Source organism: Metopolophium dirhodum, chromosome 2 (assembly GCF_019925205.1).
Source record: "Metopolophium dirhodum isolate CAU chromosome 2, ASM1992520v1, whole genome shotgun sequence".
NCBI lineage: Eukaryota > Metazoa > Arthropoda > Insecta > Hemiptera > Aphididae > Metopolophium > Metopolophium dirhodum.
Window position 1 is genome coordinate 25,836,079 of NC_083561.1, and position 23,006 is coordinate 25,859,084.

The 23,006-nt window shown below is 31.1% G+C and overlaps 1 long non-coding RNA gene across 2 annotated transcripts; it reads left to right on the plus strand.

Annotated features, from left to right (window-relative positions):
* The first annotated feature begins 4,828 nt into the window (after positions 1-4,828).
* On the plus strand, positions 4,829-11,867 carry LOC132939096 (uncharacterized). 2 transcript variants are annotated; one of them, XR_009663950.1, is made up of 4 exons: positions 4,829-6,686; positions 8,600-8,974; positions 10,936-10,968; positions 11,570-11,867. It is a non-coding gene; the product is annotated as an uncharacterized LOC132939096 (long non-coding RNA). The 2 variants fall into 2 exon arrangements; XR_009663949.1 differs by lacking the exon at positions 4,829-6,686 and having other exon boundaries at positions 7,849-8,974.
* Positions 11,868-23,006: the final 11,139 nt, after the last annotated feature.

Genomic DNA, 23,006 nt, shown 5'->3' on the forward strand with positions numbered 1-23,006 from the left:
GACTAGTAAAAATGATTTTTTTTTCAGCTACAATCATAGGTAAAATGTTTTATTAATAATTAGTAAACAAATAATAACTTAGAATTTTATGATATACAAAATTTTATACTTGTAGAAAAAAATATTGTATGGATCTGAAACTTACACACTGAGAAAATAATATAAAAATAAATTACAAAAAAAAAATATTACGGAAAATTGTTAGGTCAATAAAATATGTTGTTATAAGTTAAAAACTTATAATAAGAGAGTGGAATACGAAGACAAAATATTGTTTTTATGGTACCTCAAGCATAGTTTTATATAATTTTGCTTAAATATTTTTTTTAATAGTGGAGACATCTGATGTAACATTAAATGGTAAGGTTATTGTAACTAACAAATAATTAATTTTATTACATTCTTTTTTTAAAGTATATTAGATATAATTATTACTTTTATTATATATTACTTCCATATTTATTATTTAATCGGTATTATGACTTTTTGACTTTTGTTCCTACCCTGTGGGGGGGGGGGGGGGGGGGAGAGCTATTCAGTTTTTTCACTCAAAACAATTAATTCATATTTTCTCAGTTTATTTTAATTTTTAATTTTTAAATTTTTATAGGTTTTTAGACTATGCTCTTTAGAAACAATTTTTGATTTAAAATAACATGTGCCCAAAATAAATACAAATGTTATGCAATTATTTCATGTAGAGTTTTTAAAAAAAAATTACATTTTTATGTCTTTTAAAATTGAATATTAACTTCCTAAAAAGCAAAGATAATTTACCAACGAGTTCATAGGTACACGTTTAAAAAATAAAATCAGACATTCCGAAGTATGTGTGATTTACTACCGCTTATTGCTCTAAGACGTATGAAAAAAAATAGTAATATGTAAAAATAACTCTCATAAAGAATGATTGGTCTACTAAAAAAGAACAAATTTATTGTAAGCTATATACATTATTGTCTTTAATCTTTATAGCTGGTGAAGACGGTAAGTATTCATACATTCTATAATTTGTCTCATGAAAAAATTAAGGAAAAAATTGGATACAAATAGTATGGAAAATTGTGAAAGTTTCGAACGAAAATTCGGAACTAATAGTGTTTTTAACTGACCTAAGAATATATAGTTTAATATTCTATTTCAAATCTGCAAATTGTATAAAAATAAATTATGTTAATGTTTACAAAACCAGAAAAATGTTCTATATTGAGTGGCATAGATACACGATAAGAACCATTATGTTAAAAATTAATATTGACTATAATAATTTGCAAATTAATCAATAAAATATCAATCCCATTAAAATTATAATCATATATATTTGAAGCTGTAGATTGTAAATGACTATTAAAATTTTGTCGACAACTAAATATTATTTCTAATGTTTTATTGATGATAATAGTAATTTTAATATCCATAATTAATTTTAAATTTGTTTAATATTTTTAATCAATATAATATACAAATTACCTTTAAATGTAAACCTATTTGTATTTTTAATTTAGATTTTGTACAAAGTACGTAATTATTGTGTTTTTAATTTATTTTGAATTTGCGTAATAATGTAGAATATTAATATTAATATTAATAGCAATATTATGTGATACATTGCATATCTTTTCACATTGATAAACTGTCATCAAAAAATTATAAAAAACAGGTACTTTTTAAATGAAAACTATCATACGTCGTCATTGTCTTTATTTTTAACTATTCAATTTCTAATTATGACAATAAAATCGCAATTTTGTATTTATTTTAAATAGGTATGGTTTTCTCAAACCACATAATACAAAAACTTAAATGACAAATAATGCAGATTGTACCTACGTCTAACTTTTGTTGATAATTTGCAATCTTTTTGTCTCAGCATTCTTGAAAAATAGTTAGCTATTAATATTATTCATTTTTAAAATAAAAGTCCTTCTAATCGAAATTATTAAATAAAGTTTTATTAAGTTTTTATAGTCGAGTGTTACTGCCGCATTACTTACCTCCCGCATTTAAAAGCCATGTAAATAAATTCAGCACATATGCTCATTGTAAATATTATATTACAGATTTTTATTAGTACCTAACTAATTAATTATTATTATTATATTTGGTAGGTCACATTGGTAAATATATTTTTTTTAAATTTTTTTTTTTTTGTTAAAATGTTTTATTTTATTGTGTGTGAGATTTTGCGATTATATATTTTAATATTAATTATTTCGTCCATTATATCTTCAATAAAAAATTTACAGATAAAAATAGACTTTGAAGATCAGAAATATTACTGCACATGTTCTTCGTCAAGTTTTAATTTTAGTATGAAAAGTTGTTTTCCAAAAATTTCATGATCAACATGAAATTTTCAATCTCTATTACTTATAATGTTTTCATATCAGAATAGAATATAAGGTGGATTCTTTAAACCCAAAATTAAATACCCTTCAAATGTGAAACACACGAAATAATAATGGTATTTTTAAATATCCACTTCTAAGTATGCACATAGTTAATACTTTTAATATCCACATTCAGAAATCATAAATTTGCATTAGCCACAGATTAATGTACAGAAAACCAATATGAATCATCACATTAAACACAACTATAAATTTCGTATTGTATTGAATTATATTATTAATAATTTGGTATATATTATATATATTTTTTACAGCGTCTATTAGTAAGTATAATGTTTGTTTATTGCCATATTTTTACTTTTAATTTTCCTGGAATGACCAGATGACAAATCTTACAAAACTAGTTGTTATACGTCATTTTAGTTTTTCAGAATAATATAATATTATCTTTACATTTTATCCTAATAAGAGTGGCTATACTTCTTGTCCCCAATCACCAACCTACATCTGCAGTTGTACGTGATTCTACGTGTTCACATATCTTTTGACTTTTTAAGAAGCATAGTTTTTATTTATTTGTTAGATATACTGTGCCGCATATTTATTATAATAAACTTATTAGGTATTAAAGTTTAGAATATCATTTTATAACAAATGAAAAGACTTTTTTAAATTAGTAAAGGCATTTATAAATATTAAAATATGCTTATAATCTATTTTACTCAATTTTAATTAATTAACATTTTTATTTACAGAAACTGAAAGTACGTTTTATTTATTTATTCTTAATATTTAAGAGGTAGAATGTAGATACATAATAAAGTTGTTTAGCATGGAACTTGAATTTTAAATTTTTAGATTCTGACCAGACCTATATTATTATTGAAAAATGTTTGTGATTTTGATGAAGTTCATATCAATTTGAAATTTTAAAATTCGCAAAATAAATTTTCACCATAGAGTTGTCACTACCTTGACAAATGAAGATACGAATAACGTGTAACGTTCACTGTAGTTTAACAATTTTGCTTTATAATTATGAATTCATAACTTATGTTAATGTTTTTCTATAGAAAACACATTTTCATTATACCGTTTAAGGTTTAATTAGTTTGTATGGATCACTTCAGGACAATTTTATCTTACTCTCTCGTTTTAATAAGAGTGACAATACCTACTATTTGTTTTTGTCCACGAGTATCTATAATTATAGTTGTACACTTGTACGTGTCCACATATCGTTTTGACCAGGACGTAGTTTTAGTTTATTTGTTTATATAGGTACTGCACAATATTTAATATGAGAAATTAATTATTAAAGTTTTGAATAATACTTTATAAGAATCTAAAAGATTTTATTTTCCCTAAAATCTAGAGTTTTTACTTTATTCATCATAATATATAAATATGCCTGAAAATTATAATCTATAATTAAACATTATTATTTACAGTAAATGAAAGTACGTGTTATTTATTTATTTTTAATGTTTATAATCGATAGGTTTTTTTATTTATTCATTCCTAACAACTTAAAAATGTAGCTCTCGTCATATTTGTAAATTTATCGTTATCATTTATGAACCCATTAACTGTTAGACAACTAACTGGTTAGACACATTAAACAAAATTAGTTGCCACTTGCCAAATTAAAAAAACATATTTGTTACTGAATAATTATAACTCTTAATAATTTATAATTCATAATGAACCTAAGTTATCATATTTTATAAATTATATTCGTAACAATAACATTTTAATCATTTATTTTTTTAGCGTGGTGTAGTACGTAAACATTTTGTTGTTTTAAATAAATAAGTAGTTTTATAATTTTATTTGTTTGAAATATTAAATTTGTATTAACTAATTGCATGTGCTTGGAACCAAAAGGGTCTAAATCGATTTTTTTTTGAAATCCTATTTTATATACTTCATATTGTAACGTTAGTTTACATTACATACACATTTCACGTCATACTAAAACGGTCTTTCTAAAGGCTACGAAGAGACCATCATACGAATAAAAACCTGGTAGTAAAATACTTAGGAGTCACACAGAATGATTACTCAACGTTTGCCTACAAATAATTTCAACATTAGAGAGCCTACGCTACATTATACCCAGTACTACAGCACCAAAGTCCAATTATTTTTCAGCTATTGAAATTTAAATATTTAAAATATATATAGTACTAAGTCATCAATATGTAGCTTCTGCCCCCTTATAACCCCAAGCAATTGAGAGAAAATAACAGTACCATAACCATAGATAATAATAGTATATACATGTACAGGAGTATAGAACATCCCTATACCTTATACATACGGTATACTGTGACCTAAGAGAATATAATATGTTACCAAAATGGTTACTCGTGTACCTATCATGTGTACCTCATGTCCTATCCATATCCCATATGTATATATTATCTATGACCATAACCAGTGGCGCAACTAGAAAACAATTTCGGGTAGGGGGGGGGGGGTTTATAATGTTACGATATATGTATATACATAAGCTAAAATCCTGCATGGTTAATAATATTGCATAAAGAATGTTAATATATATTCTGTATACATTTCTCAATTATTATTGTCATATATCACATGAAATAAAAGAATACACGTCATATTATGAATAAAAAACACTAATAGATAAATATTGAGTCATCGTTTTGAAGTTTTAGCCATTTCATCAGTTATCAACAATGGGTCAACATAAATATCCTGGTGTATGTTGAGGACTGCCCATCCATTTAGTCTCATTTGACCAGTAGTATTTCTGATATAATTTTTAAGTCGACACAAGGAAGAAAAAGACCTCTTTCCAGTAGCTGTTGTGACTGGTAGTGTATTTAATATTTGCAATAACTTTGAGATTACAGGAAAAAAATCAGGATTACAGAGGAAAAACAGTTCTGTTGTTGTTATTTGTTAACGACGAATTTGGTGATTTGAATGCGCAACTGTTATACCACAGTTTAAGTTCAGCATAACCTACTTCTAAGCTAGTCAAATTGTTGCTGTTACTTAATAATTCAGTATAAAAATTGAACATAATATTTTGAAGTCCTCAAAAGTTTCTTCAGATATTTGTTTGCTAGTATTAGGTAATAAGCGGTTGAAGCTTTTTAGTTTGGCCGTATGTTCAAGAAATCGTCTATGGAGTTGTTCAATAAAATTAACAAGAACTGATATGAGTATTGAGACTATAATATTCTGTTGGATTATTATTCATAATATTTCTCCTATTTTTTTTGTCGACCTGTTGTTCTTGGAACACTAACAGTTATACCAAAAACAGAACAGACATCTTCAACTTTTTAAATAAATTATCAAACTCAACATCAGCTTTTTGGTGGATTTGTTTTATAGTTGATTGTGTCATATCAGCAAATTCTAGAGCAGGTTCTAAATTTAGTTTTCAGTTTGAAGAAATTTGCTCAAAGGAGCAGTATTGCAAATGCTTTTACTAATATGAATAAGGCTAACCAAAACAAACAGCTAATGGCCATAGTTGCCGGGCTTCACGAACAATAAAAAAAAAAAAAATTAAAACTTTATATTTTTATAATTATTATTTTCCAGATGATTTGGTCGGTAAGAAACATTTTTTGTGTTTTTTATTTCATTGATATTTATAATTTATTGTTGTTTGAAAGTTTCTTGATGGATTTATATAGGCAATATTTTTCTTCTGACATAATTGTTTGTTAATCAATTGGTAATCATAAGAAACTACTTTAAATCTGTAATACTGTATAAAGTCTAAAAATTATAGACGAGGGTGTTTTTTCCCATATACATAGTTATTAGGACAGCTACTCTGTGTGTAGCTATAATTTCTTGGGTTAATTAGAAAAAAATATGCAAATGCATCAAGGTTGGGTTAATAAATCATTAATAAATCATTAGGTAATTATAAATAAACTATCCAATTACTATACAAATTATGATCAAATTTAGATTGGTTTTTTATTTCTACCAAAATCTACTCATTTTCTAAGTACCTGCCAAACATTCTGTAAATGTATTGAGAACTTTTCAAACAAATTAAAAATGTTCCTCTTTAATCATAACAACATATTACAAATGTTCTATAATTTATAAATGGAATTTAATTCTAGCTAAAATAGGTAAATTCTTTTTTATTTTTAATAATTAGTTTTTTTATACTATACTTATATTAGATGAATCTTACATGTTTATAATTTATATAGCTTAAGACTACAATATTTATATTATCCATTAATGCATGTTCTTATAGTAGAACAATACCTATTATAAACATTTTATAATATTAATGACTACATTTTTTTTTTATTTCAGTATCAAAAGGTACGTAATCACATTTATTTTGTAAAAAATAATTGTTTTATAGTCTTTATTCTTATAAAGTTTTCTATTAAGGAATGTATGGATTTCCCGACGACATTTTTTCTATTTATTAACTGTTAATTAATCTATAAATTTTCAATATATTTAACTCGTAATCATGTGATATTTAAATACCGCAAATCGCCAAAATATTTTAACAAACCTCAAATAATCGTTTACACGTTCAAATATTTGTACGAATTAAATTTTTGCAAGCCAGTTTGAACAAGTAAAAATAATCTGATATAACCCCACAAATTTAGATAACGACAACTTTGTTAATGACGGTCCGTTATTATATAATATCATTGTATAAGAAAAACGATTCTGAGCGAAAACGGTCAGTCAGCCTATGATTTTACCAAGTATATTTGATGATATTATTGTGAATAATGTAATTTATATATAACCTATTTACGTGGATCCTTGTTTTCAATTTTTAATCCTTAGCTATAAAACTTGAACAATTATAAATTTTTAACTACAAAATAATTATTACATTTTAAATTTGATAAATTTTGTCAAAATTTGAACTTTAAATGCTTTTAAAAAAAAATTGTGCCTATATATTTTCAATATTTTTCAACTGCTATTGTAACAATATATCAGGAGCCTTATATTAAATTTTCACGCTTTTTTACCCAACAAATAAAATTGTATTGATATTTATAGAAAAAAAAACTAAAAAAATTGAAAACTGACAATGTCCGTAAACAACTCAAAAAGAGTCAAAATATTTTCAAAATTTTATGGTGTATAGAAAATGCTAATATAAACATTCAGTGAAATTTTTAAGTATCTACAGTCATTCGTTTTTCAATTACAATAAAATAAGAAAATTGTTACATGAGAAATCGAGTGAATATCAAATGTTGTAAAAATATAAATTTCAGATGCTCATAAAAATTTAATTTAAGTTTCTTGTAGATATTTTTTTTTTGATAAAGGTAGACAAACTTATGAGTAATCTTATATTACATTCTCAAATCTTAGATTTAAAAAGAAAAATTTTTATGAATTCTCAACTCAAAATAATTTGTTAATTTTCGTGATTTTTCCGTATTTTGTCAAAATTTGAACTTTAAATGCTTATAAATAAAAACTGTGACTAAGGATTTTAATTTTTTTCATCTGCCTTTGAAATAATAACCTAGGAGGCCTTCTATTAAATTTTCAAGCTTTTTTACTCAACAGATAAAATTTTATTGATATTTATAGAAAAAAAAACTAAAAATATTGAAAACTGACAAAGTCCGTAAACAGCTCAAAATAAGTCAAAATATTTGGAAAATGTTATGGTGTATAGGAAATGCAATTATAAACATTCAGTCAAAATTTCATGTCCCTACGGTCATTTGTTTTAAAGTTACACTAAAAGCCAAAATCGATTTTCTCGAAAACAGATTTTGCGTAAAAATTCCCGTTTTTCCTTAATTTTTCTTTTGTTTTTCCCGTCGCTTTTGAAAACTACTGGGAAATTTTTTTCTTTCGACCCCCCAAAGTACCAACTAGATTCGCTTTCCTATCAAAAAAGTTACTGTTGAAGAAAATCCAAGCACTTTTACTGTCCTAAAAGGTGATGACAGACACAAAAAAAAAAAATAAAAAAAAAACACACATCATTGTAAAATCAATACATTCATCGCTTCGCTCAGAATCTAAAAAACACTCATCATTGTAAAATCAATACATTCATCACTTCGCTCAGAATCCAAAATACATCAACATTCACGCAAACGCTTGACTCCCATCGGTAGGTCACTGTCAAATGAATTGTGATGATATTTTGTAGAAAGACAATGATTTGGGCATCCATATGATTCTTATATTCTGAATCATAAGGTATAATATTATGTTTATAATTTTATTTTTAGATGACAGAGGTACGTGCATATTGAATTAACTGTATTTTTTAATTTGCTTAATTTTTTGTGATTTGTGCCTCAAAACTTATTTAATGATAGTCAATGGTCATCATACAACTTTTACTTACTCACTGAGTACCATTATAGCTATGAATCCGTTTAGTTGTCAAACCGTCATCCATTTATTGGGTGTTACTGTTACTATCATTGTAAAGACTAAAGATAGACCTATACAATAGGTATTGTATAAAACGTTGACTCAAACTATATAAAAATCATTCAACTTACATATAAACGTGGTATCCGGTAGGTCCATAATATCACATTTATAACAAATCATAATTATAATTATTTCATTTTTTTTTTTAGAAAAAGTATCGAAGAGTACGTACATATTTAATTTAATTTACAGTATCGTTACGTGCCCTATTAGATATTTATAACATAGCGCACGTTGCTAATAGTTTGGCACTGTGGCGATATAATTAATTAGGCAATTAATATAAAATAGCATGCAGAGGTCATTGCTATAAGAGCGTAGTGAACACAGTACTAAATAAATTAACTATAAAAGTGTTGTCACACATCTCTCCTAGGAAAAGTCTCGATATTTTTGAATAAAGATGCGAATCGACCACAATTCCAAATTATGCTACGAGACCCGAATTCTGCCTTGTGCCGGATATTTTCCACTACTACGACCACCCATTCTTAAGGATGGGAGCATATTATATTATAAGGGAGTCTATGACAAGAGCTCGTCAGACGGTTATTAAGCGAAAGACGCTTGGAGGCAGGTCGTAAAACCTCTCACAGGCTTAGCTATCAGTTCAAAGTCAGATCATAACACCCCTCACGCCACTCTATTATAAGTTAATATTATATTTTTGTATTAAATATATGTTAATTAAACACACATTATATCTATATACATCACGTCTTCATTTTTCTGAGTTGATGTATATTTTATATATATATATAGACACAAGTTGGGACATAACAGTAATTAAATTAAAATTAAAAACTAATCAATACTATCTAATATTTCCATTTATATTCTACAATTTTCAATTGTATATATATTTTTTATTTATAAAGAATATTTACAATCTGTGTAAGAATATCACAATAAGCAAATTTGATCATTTATGTATATTTTAACTTTGAATAATATGAAGAGGGAGGAAATTGCCAGTGATGGAACTCAACGTGATTATATAATAAAAAATAAACGTATTTGACTCAATGAATAACTTAATATTCAACAATATGGACATTTACAATTTTATATTTATATGCCAACGTGTATTGTAAAATAAGTAAATAACCTTATTCGTTCAACTATATCATGCGGAATTGGGAATAATATACTTCATCTATGCAAATCAAATAAACATTGCGGAATATTGAACATTTCTTATGACATATATTATTAAAACGCACATATGTGTATATGTGTGTGAGTATGTGTAAGTAACCCACAGTCAAGTCAATCACACTCATGGTTCTGAAATTTGATGCATAGAAAATCCCATGACCAAAGATGTGGAACTCGAAGCCAAGTTTTTAAGAGGTGCTTACTGCTTACACGGGGATTTGTTAGCACGCAAATAACTATTTGTGTTATTTGTAAATATTTGACTAATAGTTGCCATCGGTTACAGAAAATAAATAATCGTTATAATTTTCGATCTGAAAATTTTATATTTGGCCAAAACCCCTCAAATTAATGTGTTACAATATGCGTAGTTTACATATAGTAGATTTTAGGACAGGGTGAATTCACTGCCACTTTTTAATTTGAAATGCTCCATCACGTTAAGAAACAAAAAAATCAATTTTTTAAGAAAATATTAACCATGCATAATTTAAGGATGAAAATCTAAGAGCATAATATAGAGCATTACACTTTTCCTACAACAAACGAACCCTAGTCAACTAGTACCTATATTGTGTTTTATACATTTTGATTCGTAGCTTTCCATTTTTCTAATACATCTTTAAGTCCAAAACCAGAAATCAGTTTATGCATTAAATAATGTTGTTAAAATGTACGTATTGTTGAAATATGGAAACACGGTTTTTTTCAAATTTGTATTTAATTTTAATATTATTGATACGTGATTATTAAAAAGTATACGTACGTCGTACAGCAACATAAGTAAGATAAACGTTGTACATATCATTCAAATGAATGTTGCTATTCAAACGATATTTTTTATATTTCGAACAGTTTGTTGAATTTATTGAACATATACAATTTTAACCAATAGTTACTTATATGATGTACCTAGCTATAACAAAAATAATATGAAACTGTGTCAAAATGTAGTTTATATTTACAGACGTTATAGAACTATTCAACGAATTCGAAATTGGTATGAATTAACTATAAATATACCCGCCGCGGAATAAAATCATGATTGGACGCTCATTCAAAACAATTTCCTCGTCCATGCGACCGTTACCACTTTTGCATACGGAACGCTCACGTGACCACAGAGTCGTGTACGTGTTTATAAAATAATACAGTGTACGAGGTTGATATTGGTATGTTTCGGGGAACCAATCAAAAACCGACCACGCGAAACCGACGCAAAATGGTCCACCGCGCAGTCATGATATTTTTTCGCGGCGGTGGGTAATGTGTGTATCAAATATGATTTAGGCATTTTAAATTTTTATTTTTTTTTAAATTTATGTTGATAACGTTTTTATGTTTTTGGAAAAAGTATTAGTTAAATTGATCAAAATCAGAAAGTTTTAAATAATATTTTTTAGTTTATAATAGAAGAAAATTCCAATATTTTCAATAGGTACAATTAAATGGACATGAGTTTAATACATTTTGGTTTGGTTTGTGGGCTAAAAATTGCACTTCTTTATATATGTACCTACAAAAATCGAGTTCTGTACGCGTTTGTAGAAGGGCATACTAATGAACACACTCAACAAATCTAATACTAATTTACTTTGCAGAAGGGGAATATAAAACACCTTTAAAGTTCTGCAGGAATGAAGTTACAAACAATATCGAAACGTTTATTAAGAAAATTTTTACAATTAATGACGTATAGACAGAAGGTTAATCATTTTTTATGATCATCTTATGATTTTATTTATATATATATTATACTACTATAATAATTCATACTAAAATAAATGCGATGTTTACGGCAAAAAATAATTCAACATCATATTATAACACATATATTACTAATAGTAGTACTTACCTATTATAAATTAATAATATATCATTAAATAATATTATATATTATATATTATTTTTTTTTATGGACTAAACGGCTCGTGACGTTTAGACTCTTTTGCCCGCAAAAACTACTTTCTTCATCATATCTGCATGTTCCCAGTACACTCCAATTTTTTCTGATATTTCTTTTACACTGTTTTTCTACCTTTTCCGGGGCCTTTCTCTTGATCTCTTTTTCCTCACCAATTATGTCATTGCTCCTTTGAACATACTTCCATTAGTCCACTATACATGTCTTGCCCATTATATCCTTGTCTCTTTGATGAATTGTATCGCGTTATATCTTTTAATATATATACTCAATAATATAGGCGGTCAGTCTCAGCTCTGTATTGTTTTTCTGTACGCAATGATTGAATTCAAATTTAACACACACATGAATATATTATGATCCATTTTAAACTACAGTGATTTGATCAAAGACAACATACACTCAACAGTCTACAATAAAACGGTTACCTACTCGCTTGCTTCCTTAAAAATGCTTTCCCGAATTTGACAATATGCAATATTATTACATTGAGCTATTCAAGAACGAGGTATAATACTCGACTCCAACAAGTGTACAAAAGTATACAGGTTAACTATTCCCCCCTTTATATTCTTATATAATATTATAAATAATTTTGTTATTTATTATAATATGCTTATTCAATATTTCTACCAGCATTTCCTGAAAAAAAAAAACTCTGTACCGAAATCGCTGGTAAAATTGGGCACTGGCACTACAATGTCAATAATTATAATAATTATACAGTTCGTGTTTGACTCCCGATCGAGTAACACGTGTGTAGCCTTATCACAACGCATTTTTATCTGCCGATAGAAGTGTTCCTACCCTGATCTACGACAAATCGGTAATATGTTTTCATATATAGTATTAATAGCGTTAAGTCGTCTACCCAATTAGATTCAATTACGATAAATAACTGAATTTGATTGCAATGAACACCCATATGCCTAATCCATCGTGCTTATATTTGCATAAATTTATTAACTATCTCTTATAGTGGCAAAATATTAGCGTCCAATAAACTTTCAACTCAAATCTACTCCATCAAAACCTCCTCGACTCAAGATAACCCTGCCATAAATGATTTAACAATACCCGACCTGCTTCAATTTCCCCAACAAACAGCTCCCAAGTTAAAAGCTTCTCTAAGACAACAGGCAACTTTGCCATAAATTAACAAAGCTAATATAATTAAGTCAATATATGGAATCAAACAAATTCAATACATCATTGTGCTCAGTAAAATTACTGATGTAAACAACATAATATCCACGTCATGTAAAACCAATAATAGATTGTGCGTTTGCCTCAAAAACTAAGATGACTAATGACATCAAAACTTCCAGGATCGACCGTGATTGTCTTAGATAATACCTTATCTCTATATAAAAATGGATTCCTGTTTCCCTTGGTCATCGCCTCACGCATGAACGGCTGGACCGATCTTGCTAATTCTTTTTTTGTTGTATTTGTAATTGTCAGGAGAAGGTTCTTATGTAATACAATTTTAGGAAAATCCACCGGCAAAATAGAAAATTTGGATGTCAAAAAATACAACAGTATAGCGCCATCTGTCCAGAAAAAAAAATAAACTAAATTATAAAAAATTTAGTTGCAGACCAAAATAATAATAGTGTATTTTATATTCCTTGCTATTGGTTACGGGCATGTTTGTTGATTTATATTATTATTTTTTGTCGATGTATAAATATCTTCTAACTATTTAAATGTGAAATTGAAATTTTTTACATGGTAAACTCTGGAACTACTTATTAGATTTTCTTGATTTTTTTTTTAAACTAAAGAGTATATCACGGAAAAAGTTTCTATAAAAGAAAATTTTAGGAAAATTCACCGGACAAGTAGGAAATCTGGATGTCAAATATACAACAGTGACGCAACAGGTTAGGTTTGGATTTTGTATTAATTAATTATATTAATCCACCATAGGTAGAATACGACAAACTTGGTATAACTTTGATACTTAAGAGTTAAATCATACACTTCGTACAAACAGGCCTAATTGATAATATACTGCTGCAAATCAGAATTTTTATTCTGGCCAACGGAAAAGTTAAGATTAATTTTTAACACCATACACCGAATATTAAATAATGAATTGAACAAAGTTTGAGTCATATAGAGTTGGTACATTTAACGGGCAATGAAGTGCACGGGTTCAGCTAGTACTGTATATTTATTATAGATTACACAGTAACTTGCTTTTTATGCAAAAATAACAGGCCATGCATCATCCTCATGTAAGACGATATACACTGCTTTCCCTCCAACAGAAAATATGGTCACCTCTAATGAGCAAACAACATCTAATAATGGTACTCTATTCACCCACCAATCGGCTTAGCAAATTTACCAGTGCTGGTCTAGGTATCTAAGGAATTGGATCCTTTACAGGACAAACACTGTGAGTTATTCACTAAAGATGACCTGCTGCAGGAAGCTGTATGGCACTCAGGTGTGGGTGAAAAGCATCGTCGGGACAAAAAAGTCGGAGTCCCTCCTTACGCAGTCTCAGAGGTGTACCACTCTGTGGCTCGCTAGGTTCTATAGGACAGTATCTGATATGGCAGCGTTGGTCCTGGCCATAGAATACAAATCAATCGCCGGGCTAAAGAAGACTGGTGCCGTGTACTCAAAGCTTGAACAACGGAAGGAGACAATCCAGGCTGTTTGGGATCGGACGACGAAGGGGACTTGGACAAATGTAGTGATTCCGGATATCGAGGTATGGTGGTATCAGGGACTAAAATAGCAGGCACTTACCAATCACGGATGTTTTCAAAAACATATTTTGGTTCAAGGTATTGGCGCAAAATCGATGCAAAAAAGATGGAGGATTCGATCATGGTCAGGAACATTCTGGAGAGGGAACTACAAAGGACGGAAGCAAATTAAAACCAATTAGTGAAATGTAGTTAAGTTATAAATTGTAGACCGAAGACCAGCTGTCAGGGTGGTTAGATGCCCCCAATTCAATATAAACGTCGCTTACTAGCGTAGACTATTTTGTATGATATTGTTGTCAATGTAATATATATACAGTATATGCAGTGTATGCAATATACAGTGTATGATTGTAAAATAAACGATGTGGTCAGGGATAGCAATGGGTCATATTTACCTCTTTGCCCACGATTCCAAACAAAAAAAAAGGCGTAAGTGGTCAAGTGGATAAATAATTTAAAATAGTGTTTGAAAAATTTTGGATTTTCTGAGGTTTGAAAATCGAAATTCTTGGAATTCTTAATACAAAATCCAAATTTAAACATTGAATTTGTATTTTATTTAGTCAAACTAAAATTGTATAATCATGTTGATTGATAAAAATTGTATTACCTACTCTCATTGTTTGCCACGATATTAGTACGGTACGATGATTTTAGAGAAAAGAAACGGTAACTTTGAAGGAACTTATGCCTGGTGACAGACGGACGGACAGCGGAGCCTTAGTAATAGGGTCCCGTTTACTGTACGGAACCCTAAAAACTATTTTATCACATAAATTGTTTTTCTTGATTTACTTGAAGCCAACTCTCTTAGTACTTCATTTAAGTCTAATGATTTTAACAAATCATTCTCAGTATATAAAATCATTTGTATGTCTAAGTTTTCTTAGGTTTGACTGGTTCTATACTTATTTTTTACTCTAGTTAATTTAGAAAATGCTCTATCCATACATAAATAACATTATTAACTATTGATGATATTATTGATATCAATGAAAATATTGAATAACGGTAAAATGCGACTTTTTTACCATAGTGATTTTGTAGGTATTTACTGTTTAGTTGTTTTTGTCGGTAAGAAAAAATGGTTTTTAAAATATACAAAAACTATTCTTTAAAATCACTGATAAATGTGTATCAGCTTAAAATTGTTTGGGCCCCTTTTATTTTGGTACTTGAGAGGATCCCGGGGCTTCCTCCCTGGCTAGAACCCCCCCCCCCCCCCCCCTTAATCCAGCCATGACCACCAGTAGTCTAGTTTTTTCTCAATACACATTCTATAAGCTTTTATTAACCCAACGCATGTTATGTGTTTTTGTTAACAAACGCCGTAATCCGGGACCCTATCAGAGTCTGTTGTGGTAATTTGTTTTTGTTGATACATCTAGACCGAGAATCCAGTTTCATACATATAATAGTGGTGCCATCACGGCTTTTTGTGACAATTGACGATATTCATCATTTGAATTTCACTAAAATTTTACTAATGACATTGATTTAAAATTTATAAAAAAAGCATTTAAGTTTTGCGGAACCCTGAAGTGACCTCAATGAACACGGTTTAAGAAACGCTGCAGTATAGGTATTTGAATAGAATATTAGAAAATATTATATTATTTATATAAAAACGACATTTATATGCCTACTTAATTAAACAGTCATGGTCTCACATTTTTTGTTCCGCTTCAAATATATTTTAAAACTTTGACGTGTTACGTCCCAACGGACGTCGATATATACATCAACGCAGAGATAAAATACGTGATGTACTATGTATGATGAATGTTTAATAACGTAGTACAAAATTACAATGTTATAATATATGGTGTAAAATAGTGGTGTTACGACTCTTTAAGATCTTTAAGATCTGTATTTATTTCTTGCCCTTGGATTATCAAAAGTATGGTAAGCTTGCCTTTTGTTTGTATTATTTTGTCGTTAATTCCCCTTAAGTTAACCGATTATAATCTGTCGGGTGGCACTACTGAGTGCCCTCCCCTATCTGTTATTCTCGACATGTAAATACTTTATCTAAATTACTTATTGTACCAAATTGTATAGATTGTAATTATATTTTAAATAAAAAAAAAAAAAAAAAAAAAAGTTAACCGATTGTGTTTTGTCTACTATTACATTGTTATCTAAAATATGGTTTTTTATTATATTTACTTCACTCCCTGTGTCGACTAGAAATTCTAATTCCCTATCTGTACAGGCGGGTGATTTACATTTTATATGATTATTGTTGTTTATTTCCGTTAATATAACGGGGTTACAACCTCGGATGGATCCACGCATATATGATTGATCGCACGCGCTCCGGGAGTCACGTGAGATGTTCGCTCGTTTCCCGAATTATTATTACGTCGCTCGTCGTTCTGTTTTTTATAACAGACGGCTATATTGTGTCCCGGTTTGTTGCAGTAAGTGCATGACTCGCTCCTTGCATTATAATTGGTCGGTGGACGTGTGAAATTATTCTGATTGGGTGGTCTACTATTATACGCGACAATGACATTGTTCATTCGGCACTGCGACGAAAAATGTCCTTCGCGATTGCACGTATGACAACGCCTAACATTAAAATTGTTGTTCCTCGGATTGGGGTTTCCATTAGTATTCCTATCGTAGGTATTGTTTCTGTTTATAGTATTGTTATTGTTGTTACGATAGTTGTACGCTGTGTTTTGATTATTATTATTAAATTGTCTATTTTGATGCGTATTTCTATTGCTATACGTATTATTTGCGCGGAAAATGTCTTGTACATCATTATATGTACGAATATTTTTTTCGGTAATTAACGCGATTTTGTTCGAGAGTAGTAGGATTTTTTGTTTTTACTTCGAATTTTATTTGGTCGCTTAAACCGTTTATATAACTGACTAACGCTTGTTCCCTAATATTGTCACGTAATATTTTTGCTTCGGTGGGTGTTTTGTCTATGGCTACCGTGTTACATAGTTTCTAATATATTTCCTCTACTCTATTATTGTACGCGCATATGGTTTCATTATGTTTTGTTTTTACTATGTTTAATTCGATTTGTAAGTTAGCTGCTCCGTAGGGAGTTTCGAATGCGTCTAACAATATTTTTTTCATATCGCCCCATTCTACAATTTCCTTATATCTGGTTACGTTAAAAGCTCTGTCTGATAGTTTAGTAGCTGCTATCATTTTTAACATGAAAGGGTGCTGTTCTAAGTCTACCGTACTTATAATTACTTCGCATGCATTTAAAAATGGATATATTTCGGATTGTCCTGAATAGTTAGGAATTAATTTTATTGCGTCTAACACGCTTATCGGTTTCATATCGGTACCACCTGTCATTTTCTTAGCTTTGACTATTCTTTTCGGTTGTATATATTTGGTGTGAATAGTATTTCTATTACTTCGTAAACCTTGGCGAATTGTGCCAGTAGTAGGACTATTTTCAAACTCCTCTAGGTTTATTAATCTGGTTTGATCTCTATACGTTCGTTAATTATTTCTTCGTTAAATGTGTCTAACTCTTCGTCTAAATTATGTATTTCTATGTTGTCAATTATTTCGCTATCAGTATTGTTTACGTCAATTTCTAAATTATTCTCGTTTTCGATTATTTCAATTATTCTATCTAATGTTTCCCTAGCTATCGTTTCGAATTCGTCGCTAATATTTTCCTCTGAACTATTGTTCATTAATATTTGTTTAATTCTTCCTAACGTTTAGTATAGATTTCAAACATAAACTCTTTTATTCATATATTTTTATTCGATTTGGGCTTTGAAATTCGGGCATAGGGGCTTCTACTCGGGCTAGCGGGCTTCAACTTGGGCTTTAAACATGGGCTAGGGGCTTAAACATGGGCTTCAAAAATCTACACGTGTTCTATACAATGGAGTAGCTAATTCCAAGGGAGTTGTACTTAAATAAGATGAACTCAATAATATGCCCTCAATAATCAATAATAAATATAATCTCAATAATAATCTCAATAATGCCCTGTAATAATTCACAATAATAATTCTCAAAATAATATAATATGCCCTTTAATAATTCTCAATAATAACTTCAATAACAATTCTCAATAAATGCCCTTTAATAAATCACAATAATAACTTCAATAATAAATTCAATAAATGCCCTTTAATAACTTCAATAATAAATTCAAAAATTGCCCTTTAATAACTTCAATAATAATTTAAATAAATTGCCCTTTAATAATAATTTCCCTAAATACGATGGACCAATAGACCAAAGGAGACGGTTGTATAAATTATGCTTACAACATTGCTGTATTCATCTCGTTGCTTGATCTCTCTCGTCGTAGTTGAATTGTAACAAAAGTTCGGTCTTCCCAGAGTCGTTGAATTGAAGCGTGCACTCCTCAGTTCAACGGTGATCCACGAAGGTGAAATTGCCTCTGTTGATTGAAGTTTCCTTGTATCTTGGAAGACCCTGTCCACAGCGCCAAAATTCTGTTACGTCCCAACCGACGTCGATATATACATCAACGCAGAGATAGAATACGTGATGTACTAGGTATGATGAATGTTTATTAACGTAGCACAAAAATACAATGTTATAATATATGGTGTAAAAGAGTGGTGTTACGACTCTTTAAGATAGAATATAAACTGTGAGTGGTGTTACGACCTGACTTGAATGTCCCTAACCGTCTGAAGAGCTCTTGTCCTGGGCTTCTATATATATGATTGTGTCCTTTGGAGTGGGTGGTTGTATTTGTGGCTAAGCTCGGTCATGAGACAGAGTTCGGGTCTCGTATTTGGTATGCTGGTCGACTCGTATCCTGCGTATGGGCGTTGGCTTTCCAGGAAAGATACGTATGTGACGGCACCTTCTATAGTTTAATTGTTTTCTCTACGCTTTTGCAACGACCTCCGCATGTTATACTATACTAATTGCCTTATTAGTTATAGTGTCAAATATTATTAGAAACGTGCGGCGCGCTGTACATAGTAAATATATATGACTACTTAATACGTGGGTACGTAACAATGACATAAACCAGTCAATATTAAATAATAATGAAACCTCTAACATAAACAAGTAAAAATTAAATAATAATGGAACTACCGACAAAACTAATAACAATGGAATGGGATTTTTTTTTTGCCGACAATATTAACCACACACTGAGGGAAAATATTTTATTAGATACGCCATACTTAAACAAAATCGAGGAAGTACCGTCTGGTAGCGATTACGGTGCACATGCACTACGTGTTTGCTTGAGAGAAGAAGGGCTAAAGGTATCTACTATAGAAATACTAAAGAAAATTAATATACCAAATACAAAATCGGGATATCATATTATGACAGAGGATGATTTAGCATATTTAGCAGACCATTTTAATAAAAATTTAACAATAATTTAAAAACACAAAAACACAGATAATAACGCATTAAATACCGCTATAATATACTGGAAAAAAAAACCGACCGACGATAGGAGTAATTCATGAAAATAATCACTGGAATCCAGCATTAATAAATCGAGAATCATCACCATTCACCTTACATAACACATGCAAGTATACAGTTATACCCGATATAAATACTATTACAAAACACATAAACCGGTACTTAGACGAATGTCACGATCGATTAAGTTTATCCTGTCTTAACAAAAAAAAATACTCATTAGATAAATGTAACATAAACAGTCCCATAAAAATAAAAAATAATGACGTAAACAAAACACCGATTAGGGACAGAACCATCGTGGAGAGCTGATGGACAAGCGTTCATCAGACGAGCAACCGACGAGCTTAGGAACAGTCATCAGTAACTATTGTCACATCTCGCTAGCTTCATTCGTATATTTGGACTTAGAGTAATTTTTATATAATCAATCACAGTTGAATAAGTTAAATAAATCAAACATATTATACTAAAAACTCAAGATCTACATTTTTTCGATCATCCTTCAATCCTATTGACTGGGGCACGTTACACCGGATTGAGTCACAATAATATTATGTACCAATGTACAGCCAAATCAAATCGTCCGAACGGCGATCGGAACACGACGAAAAATAACGCACAATATTATATCGACTCGAACGATGTAAGGTTCTAACCTATAACGGAATCAACACGAAATGCCACGGCAGTCACGAGTGTAACGCAAAACGCACAGGCCGGTGTACATCGGCACCGTGGAACGCAGAATGACTGGCGTCGCGGAGACGACGTCCGAGCCGTCCAGATTATGGAGTCTAAAGTTCGGTAATCGCCGTGTTATCGTGCGGTATCACGCGCACCGGTGGTGACATCCAAATGTGAAAAGGCGGCAGTTTAAACATTCTCCCCCATGGGAAGCTCCGCTTGTCATTGTGGAAATGCCGCCGATGATGTTGAATCTAATTTATATAATTCAACGTAGATGTGTAACAAAAAAAAAAAAAAACATGCATTGAAAAAACATACAGAAAAAAGACAAGTGGCATTCGGGGACTGCCGCGATAAAGCTATTGCATATTAAATAAATAAGAAGTTGATATAATTTTACATTTTTTTATTATTCTAGTTATTCAGGAATTTGTATCATAGAAACTATAGGCCTATGATAACTAAAATATGAAACATAAGTTTGAGATTTAATATTCTCCAAATATCTGGAAAATACGGCGTCGATGGTGGTCCCATATTTTGTAGTAGATTCTTGTGTACATTTTCTACATTTTCGATAGCCCTGTATTGCACGACATTCTCTTGGTCTTTATGACTGTCCAATTTCTGTCTTTTCCTGTCTTTTCCTCCGTATAATTATAGGTACATTATTATACCTTTCAAATATATCTGCAAACAATAGCCGCTGACAGCGGACCTTCGACCGCAGATAGCACGGTATGACAATACGGTTCGCCGCGCGGTAGACAGCGAGGGGGATTACGGGATTCCGCAGGTAGTGGTCACGCTTTTTCGTTACGAAAAATTTTTTTTCAGTCACTACACCAGACCTGCGATAAAAGCTATGCAATAGCTTAAAAATAAATAAATACATGTTACATATTATGGTAACAATGGATATAGTCCATAAAATAATTATACTAAACATATTTGAACAAAAACAATACAGTATACAGCTCCCCCAACCCCCTCCAGCGAGAGCATCGCAGGTGACCGCCACATACGCCAGTTATGTTGATCATAGCATATGGGTGTCATGTTGAAGTGTGAGATTCGTGCACTTATAATTAGTAAAACACAAATAACAAACAGGCAAATATTAAATCGTTTGGGGGCTAGAGTTATTTATATTTTCAGTCGGTCGGTAGCACAACCAGTTTAACTACGGGTCGTGTGATGCGTCCCTGATGCGTTAACACCGACGCAACTTGCACGGTTCCATCGGGTCCTGGCAATAGTTCAATGATGCGCCCCAGACGCCATAATAAAGGTGGTGCTTGATTGTCAACCACGACGACCATGTCGTTGACCTTTATGTTAGGGACACGATCTATCCATTTGACGCGTTCTTGGAGCGTTGTCAAGTACTCCGTTGACCAACGTTTCCAAAAAGCTTGATGGCACTGGTCCAGTAACTTCCACCGGTTGGTCAAATTACGGGTAGCATCTGGGTTGGAACGAGGTGGAACGGCGAGCAGTGGTTGTCCAATGAGGAAATGCCCAGGTGTGAGACACTCCAAATCATGAGGGTCTGTGGATGTGGGCGTCAGTGGTCGAGAGTTGAGGACGGCTTCGATGCGGATCAGGACAGTACTGAACTCTTCGTAGGTGAAGACGTGGGTGCTCATTGTGCGAACCAACAAACGTTTAGTGGACCGGACAGCCGCCTCTTATAACCCACCAAAATTCGGAGCACTGGGGGGGGGGGGGGGTTTAAAATGCCATTTACAGTGTGGACGAGAGTTGGTAGTAATGGCGAACTGACCTTGTGGGCTGTTAATAAGCGCTTCCAGTTGCTTGTCAGCACCTACGAAGTTTGTTCCGCAGTCGGAGTATACCTCACTGGGGAGCCCACGACGGCCGACGAAACGGTCAAACGCTGCCAAGAACGCATCCGTTGACAAATCCGACACCACTTCAAGGTGGACAGCCTTGATAGAAAAACAGACGAACGCCGCTATGTAAACCTTATAGCTCCGAGATTTCCAAAGATTTTACTCCCTCATTTGTAGGGGGCCAGCATAGTCCACGCCGACTCGAGCGAATGGACGGACTTGTTGCACGCGTGCAGCAGGGAGGTCCGCCATCAAAGGTTGCGGAGGTTTTGCAGCTAAACGACTGTCACCACTTCATGTACAACCAAGCGGATGGCGATGATCCAGTATTGGCGTAAAATAAGTGATATCATGACACGGGGGCCGGAGTGGCACGTTAGGCGATGCCACCGACGACAAATCAATAGCG